This window comes from Choloepus didactylus, chromosome 19 (assembly GCF_015220235.1).
Source record: "Choloepus didactylus isolate mChoDid1 chromosome 19, mChoDid1.pri, whole genome shotgun sequence".
NCBI lineage: Eukaryota > Metazoa > Chordata > Mammalia > Pilosa > Megalonychidae > Choloepus > Choloepus didactylus.
Window position 1 is genome coordinate 3,368,727 of NC_051325.1, and position 6,279 is coordinate 3,375,005.

Below are 6,279 nucleotides of genomic sequence, written 5' to 3' on the forward strand. Positions count from 1 at the left end.
TTCTGTCCAGATTTGAATTAGGGGTTTCAAGGTAATTATTATTTTTGTTGATGGCTTGTGTCATATTGAGGGATAGGCTTGTGAAAATCCTGGAATTTATGGTGGTCAGACCTCTTGCTTTTTTCAAGTCTGCTATTCCTCTTTCCTGCTGTTTCTGCACTTTGATTTCTCTCACAGTGTATTTTAGATCCCAGGGTCATCATACATTCAGATCTGTTTTTTTCATCCTATATTCCACTAGTTTCAGTTAATTCTGTGGGGAAAGAAGAAAACAATAACTTGTCCATTATTAGGTACGTCTCTTATTCTTGAAAGAGGGAAGTCAAAGTTTCAACAAGTTAGAAGTAAGCAGATATCCCAGTGGGTTAGTAAATAGCAGTTTCAGTGAGTGTGATTTTTAATGTTAAAATTAGCCTAAGTTTTCTCTTAGGTTCCCTTATTGTTTTTTTTTTTTTTTTTTTTTTTTAAATCTGTGTATCTATACAATTAAAGTCAATTAAGGCTGATCTGGCTGAAACTGTTGAAAGCAAGCTTTTACTGATTGGATGTGTAAGTGGCAATTTCATAGAAAAGAGAAATGGAAACTTGCACAACCTCATTATGGAGGAACCTACTTTGGAGTGGGGGTCATGAAAAATGTTTTGGGGTCCACTACATATGGACATATGCACAGCTTTCTCCAGGACATCTAGCTTCCTGATCTTGAGAGAATACATCTCTCTTGTTTCTGCCACCAAGAGGTGGTGTTTTGCTTAGAAAGAATATGAATCTAAGAATTACACTTGCTAGAATCCACACATACATGTAATTCTGCTGATATTTTCAGCTCCCTAATACTGATGGTCTACCCCAGATGTAGTAAAAGTTTACATTTGGGCAGCATGGGGATCATTGAGGAGGTGACAGATTATTTTAGGTTAGAACTAGTCTGGGTCCCTCCAATGTCCTTCAAAAATAACCCTACTCTTGAAAGACTTTCAAAAGCATTATTTAGAAAGAAAGTAGCCACATTCAGGACAGATCCACCAAACAGTCAAGATCAGATCCATGAGAGAAAAAGGTTCTATTATGTCTAATTGAAGCCTAGGCCTGACACAAATATTAATAGTTTTGTAGCATTGTGTCCAAATTCATATTTGTGATTGGAAGTTCCTTAAAACATAAAAATATACCATAAACTCATTTTACATGGAATGGCATTTCAGAAGAAATCCATATACTTAAACTTTCATTCTTCCTATATTTAACAGGAAGATAACTTCTTGTGATAAAGTTATAATGTTGGAGAGAAAGAAAGCAAACAATCCAATGTAAGCCAAGGCAATCAGAACTCAGGACCCCAGTCCATTGACTGGCAGCTGCATCAACCTGGGAGGCAGCTTTGAATAAAGCCCAATGTCCCCATCATGACTCCCATCCTTAAGGCCCCAGGACACACATAGCTTCCCCATGATTCCAGGACACACAAGGTGTTTCTATGGGAAGGTGTGCCTGAGCGCCCTGAATAGATAGCACCCTCTCTATGATGAGAGAGTAACCCTCTCACTATCTGGATACTCTGCCAAAGCTGAAGAGGGGAACTTTTTGTCCCTGACCTTGTGGGTGCTTTAACTGCAGACTCAATAAACTTATCACATTCTCATCCATTTTTGGACTGTGAAGCTGCCTTGGAGGAGGGTGAGGGCTCATCACTGTGTACTCAAGGGCCACAGTAGGATCAGTACTTTTGGGGCTTTGTTGACCCACCTGGGAGGCTCTAGACCAATATCTTTCCCTGTCCTAGAGATTTTGGTTTTTGAACCTTCTGGAGTCTCATGTGGAGAGTAGACAGTAAATATGCAAAGTGAGGGGTTCCTCCCATTTAAATCCACTGCTACCCTTTCCCATTTCAGTCTCCCCAACAGCTCATCTGGTGTCCTTACTGCTATCCCTTTCCATCCTCCTTAACAGATGGGGAATGCCACAATCCTTGCCCTCATCTTGGCTCTTCTCCCAGGTCAGGGATGACCCAGGGCTTGGGGTCACAGATGATGGTGGAGAGGATGGAGCCTCTAATCTCTGGGTCCTGTGTCTCCCACACAGGTGTCCTCACTGAAGTGCAGCTGATGCAGTCTGTGTCAGTGGTGAAAAAGGCCAGAGAGACTCTGACAATCTCATGTAAAGCCTCTGGATACAGTTTTACTGATTACTGGATCAGCTGGTTGTGCTGTGAACCAGGGAAGGACATGGAGTGTGTAGGAAGCATTGATCCTAGTTATGCATTTAAAACTACAGCACAACCTTCCAAGGTCAAGTCACCATCTCCACCAAAATCTCTGCCAGCACTGCCTACCTGAAGTGGACCAGCCTGAAGGAGACAGACACAGGCACATATTACTGTGGAAGAAGCACAGTGAGAGAAACCACATCCTGAGAGCATCAAAAACCCTTAGGGAGTGCACAGCTTCAGAGTAGAGTTCTTGGAGACACCCTCCACCAGGGTCCTCTCAAATACAACCATCAGGGAATAAAAGGGTCTTGCTGTGTCCTCAGTAGTGATAATCAGAGGAACAGCATCAAAATGAGAACCAGATTCATTCAAGCAAGGCCAGGGCCCTGCTTCTGGGGTACACTGTCCCTTCTTGTCTGAATCAGGTTGCTTTTCTTTCCCCTCTGGCTCACATTGTGCCAAATAGCAAGGTGGATGCATGAAAATTGTTACATCATTAACCAAAAAACATTGTCTATTGTACACACCATATAAATGTCAAATACTTTACTTAGTGGGGGTTCCACAAACTCTGTCATTGTTTTCCTTCCTTCATTTCCTCCTTCCTTCTTTCCATGCTTCCTTTCTTCCTTCCTTCTTTCTTCCCTCTGACCATCCTTCCCCCATTCCTTTCTCCCTCTGACCTTTTCTGTAATGCTTTAAGACAACTTTCTCCTCTTTTTGTTGTTCTCATATCAGAGTATTCAGGATACACAATACAGGATACTCTTTGTATAAAGGCATTGTTTTCCTTTTTTAGATGAAAGTGCCATTATTCTTTCAATCAATCTATCTATCCATATATATACTTACCCATATTTAAAGATCCATTTCTTTCCACCCATCTCCAGTGTAGACATGAAGTAAAGTCTCCTCTTAAAACTGTTCCTGAGAACTAGATACCAAATTATCTGTATGCATTGGGTCAATATGGAGGTTGGGGAGCTAAGATTTCTCTGAAAATGTATCCACAGCTGAATGAGTCCCTAAAACACACAGTTACTTGAAAGTTGTTGAGGTTCTACCCTGTATCCTTATAAATCTAAAGACATTCAGACATTTTTAAACAAATACAAACCTCAGGGTTGGGTGGATGAGACAAACCTTTAGAAGAATGAAGGCTCTCCTGAATGGTTTTGATCTGCATTTCCCTAATAGCCAGTGAACTTGAACATCTTTTGATATGTTTTTGAGTTGCTTGTAATTCTTGCCCCTTTAAAAAATTGGGTTCTTTGCCTTTTTGTTGTTGATTTATAGGATCTCTTTATATATTCTGGATATTAAACCCTTATCTGATATGTGGTTTTCAAATATTGTCTTTTCTGACAAAGTCCTTTGATGTACAAAAGTGTTCAATTTTGAGGAGCTCACATGTATCGACTTCTTTCATTGCTTGTTCTTTGCAAGTAAGGTCTGGGAAACCACCTCCTATAACAAGATCTTTATTTCCCTATATTTTCTTCTAAAAGTTTTATGGTTTTAGCTGTAATATTTAGGTTTTCATCCATTTCAAGTTAATTTTTGCATAAAGTATGGAATAGGAATTCTCTTTCATTCTTTTGGATATGGATAGCCAAGTTTGCAAACACCATTTATTGAAGAGGCTGCTCTGTCCCAGTTGTGTTGGCTTGAATACCTTATGAAAGATCAATTGTTTGTAGTTGAAAGGGTATATTTATGAACACTCAGTATGTTTCCATTGGTCATTATATCTATCTTATGCCAGTAACATGAAGTTCTGTACACTGAGGACTTGTAATATGCTTTAAAATCAGGTATGGTGAAACTCCCCAGTTCTATTGACTTTCTCAAGATTGTTTTGGCTATTTGGGGCAGCCTGCCTTTCCAGATAAACTTGGTTATTGCTTTTTCTATTTCTGCAATGTAAGTTGTTTGGAATTTAATTAATATTTCTTTGAATCTATCAATTGATTTCCATAGAATTGACATCTTAGATATATATAGTTTTCCAGTCTATGAACACTGTATGTCCTTACATTGTTTTAGGTACTCTGTGATTCCTCTTAGCAATTTCTTGTACTTTTCTGTGTATAGGTCTATTAGGACCATGATTATTTTTTTTTCTAAATCCATGATTCTTTTACTTATAATTGTAAATGGATTTTTTTTTTTTTGGATTTCCTCCTCATATTGCTCATTACTATTGTATAGAAACTCTACTGATTTTTGCATGTTGATCTTGTGCCCTTCAACTTTATTGTTTTCATTTATTGTCTCTAGTAGTTTTCCTGTAGATTTTTCAAGATTTTCCAAATATAAGCTCATGTCATCTGCAAACTGAACATTTCACTTCTTCCTCTCCAGTTTTATGCTTTTATTTCTTTGTCACCTAATTGTCTAGCTTGAACTTCAAACACAATACTGAATAACAATGGTAAAATTTGGAATAATTTCCTTGGTCCTGATCTAGAGGGAATGCTTTCAATCTTCCCCCATCAAGTATGATGTTAGCTGTGGATTTTTCATAGTTTGCCTTTACCATACTGAGGACAGTTTCTTCTATTCCTGTCTTTTTGAGTGTTTTCATCAAGAAATGTTGTTGAATTTTGTCAAATGCCTTTTTTTCATCAATTGGAAAGCTCATGTGTTTTTTTCTGCTTTAATTCATTGATGTGGTATATTGTGTTAATTGACTATTGTTCATTGAACTATTCTGTGCATACCTGGAATAAATTCCCCTTGGTCATGATGTGTAACTCTTTAATGTGCTGCTGGACTCAATTTGCAAGTATTTTTTTGAGGATTTTTACATTCACAGTCATTAAGTAGATTGATGTATAATTTCTTTTCTTGTAGTATCTTTGTCTCATTTTTGTATTAGAGTGATGATCCCTCATGGAATAAATTATGTTGCTTCCCCTGCTATCCAATATTTTTGAAGAATTTGTGAATGATTAGTACTACTTCTTTCTACAATGCTTGGTAGAATTCTCATGTGAAACTGTCTTGTCTTGGAGTTTTCTTTCTCAGGTGATTTGGTGGTTGATTCAATTTCTTCATTTTTGCATGCTGTTTATGAGGCTGTCTATTTCTTTTCCAGTAAATGTTGATTGTTCATGCTTTTGTAGGAAATTTTACATTTTGTGTTAGTCTGCTATTAACACATAACTGCTCATAGCATCCTCTTATTACCTTCTTTATTTCTACAGGAACTGCGTTTATGTCCCCTTTTCCATTTCTGATATAATTTACTTGTCATCCTCTCTATATTTTTGATAGCCCAAGTGTCCAATGATTTTATTGATTTTCTCAAAGAAGAGGCCTCTCAATTTTGACTCTATTATTTTTATGTGCTCAGACTTATTTATTTATGCTCCAATAATTGTTATTTCATTCCTTCTCTTTGCTTTGCTGTTTCTTTACTGTTCTTTCTTTAGTTCCCTCAGGTGAACAATTAATTCCTCATTTTTTTCTCTTTCTTCTTTTTTAATATTGTGATTCAGGGCAATAAATTTCCCTCTGAGCACCCCCAGTGCAGCATCCCATAAGTTTTGATATGTTGTGTTCTCAATATCTTGGAATTATCTGCTCTTTGATTTCTCCTGGATTCCCTGTATGAAAATTCTGTCAATTCCTTTTGAACGTTTCTTCCACATTAACCTGTTGTGTGAATGTTATGTATTCTGGGACAAAAGCTAGTTATCTAATTTTATAATAATCTACTAAACTTAACATTCTAAAGTTCAAATGTATGCATTCATATTTAAGTGTTCTGAACAAGCCCTTCCAAGCTAGGAAAAGTTGTTCAGAAAATCCAGAGTGTATGAGGATTTCAGAGTTCAATGACTATGTGATCTCCCCACTATTTAACAATCTCTTCTGGTTCCCACTATTCCCACATCAGGGCTACCCCCAATTTGAACAATGGAGGCTGGTCAGGCTGCCTCCCAGCAAGCCAGTGCTAGATCCTTCCAAGGAGAATATGAGCTGAAAGTGACATATGTCAAGTATATCTGTAAATATGACACTGTTTCATGAAGTTACCCATCAAACTTTTGATTTTTTTATAA

The 6,279-nt window shown here is 37.5% G+C and overlaps 1 pseudogene; it reads left to right on the plus strand.

Annotated features, from left to right (window-relative positions):
• Window positions 1–1,950: 1,950 nt before the first annotated feature.
• Window positions 1,951–2,413, plus strand: LOC119516000 (annotated as a pseudogene).
• Window positions 2,414–6,279: the final 3,866 nt, after the last annotated feature.